General features: G+C 46.2%; 1 pseudogene; it reads left to right on the forward strand.

Annotated features, from left to right (window-relative positions):
• Positions 1-402: 402 nt before the first annotated feature.
• Positions 403-714, forward strand: LOC105706429 (ATP synthase subunit g, mitochondrial-like; annotated as a pseudogene).
• The last annotated feature ends 713 nt before the right edge of the window (positions 715-1,427 follow it).

The raw sequence follows: 1,427 nt of genomic DNA on the forward strand, positions 1-1,427 counted from the left end.
TCAGAAAGAGAAAATATGGCAGTTGGAGTTCTAACACAAACAGTGGGACCTTGGCCCAGGCCTGTAGCTTATCTCTCCAAGCAGCTGGATGGAGTTTACAAGGGGTGGTTCCTGTGTTTAAGGGCCCTGGCAGCAACTGCTCTGCTAGCACAAGAGGCTAATAAGCTAACTGTGGAGCAAAACTTAAATACCAAAGCATCCCACACAGCAGTGACTCTAATGAATACCAAAGGACTTTCTCCAAGCAGAAGGGCGGGCAAATAATTAAAGAGGGGTGGATCCAGCTACTAGATGGAAGAGTAGCACTATGAACCACAGAGTTCTGGAAAGGTGGAGAGGATGAACTGGACTATTAAGAATAGCTTAGGGGGTTTGGGGCGACGGACTTTCCATCCCAGAACCATGGCCCAATTTATCCGTAACCTTGTGGAAAAGCCCCCAGCGCTGGTGAACACTGCTGTGACTTAGTCGCAGCCTCAGTTGGCCACATTTTGGTACTATGCCAAGGTCGAGCTGATTCCTCCCACCCCTGCTAAGATCCCTGGAGCTATTCAGAGCCTGAAAAAAATAGTCAATAGTACTCAGACTGGTAGCTTCAAACAACTCACAGTTAAGGAAGCTGTGCTGAATGGTTTGGTGGCCACTGAGGTGTTGATGTGGTTTTATGTTGGAGAGATCATAGGCAAGCGTGGCATCACTGGCTATGATGTTTGAAGACAATCTTTAACATCTGGTTATATTTGATTTATTATTTGAGTGTTGTTGGAACCTGTGTGGTCAGACTGCTATCTGAGTAAAATAATATGTATCAAAAAAAAAAAAAACACCTAAAAAAAAAGAGTAGCTTAGGGAAAATGTGTCAGGAAACAGGATTGAAGTGGGTGCAGGCAGGCACTTCCCTTAGTGTTATTCAAAATTGGATGTACTCCCAATATTCCCCCTATGAAGTCTTATAAATCCCCTCCCATACTGCGGGCACTCCTGGGAACTCCTCAAGAGTGGGGAGAAATTGAGCTAGGATGAAAGCTACAAGATCTAGGAAAAATCACTCAGGACGTTTTAACCTGGGTAAATGTAAGTGTTCCTGTAAGCTTATTCTCCCCAGTTCACCCTTTCTCACCAGGTGATCGCATGTGGATAAAGGACTGGCATGTAGTTCCTCTGAAGCCACGGTGGAAAGGACCCCAGACTGTGATCCTGACCACTCCCACAGCCATAAAGGTAGAGGGAATCCCAGCCGGGATCCACCACAGCCACACAAAACCTGCAGCAACTTGCAAGGCTAGACCAGACCCAGACAACAATTGCAGAATCAACTTAAGAAGCACAGCAAGCCTTGCTCCAGCCACATCCCGGAAGCTGGCTGGTTCACGCACTGCCAAAGCATGAAACTCATCATGGGATTTATTCTTGGAATTTGGACTTAT

Source organism: Aotus nancymaae, unplaced genomic scaffold (assembly GCF_030222135.1).
Source record: "Aotus nancymaae isolate 86718 unplaced genomic scaffold, 86718_ANA_hifiasm-v0.15.2.pri h1tg000131l, whole genome shotgun sequence".
Classification (NCBI taxonomy): Eukaryota; Metazoa; Chordata; class Mammalia; order Primates; family Aotidae; genus Aotus; species Aotus nancymaae.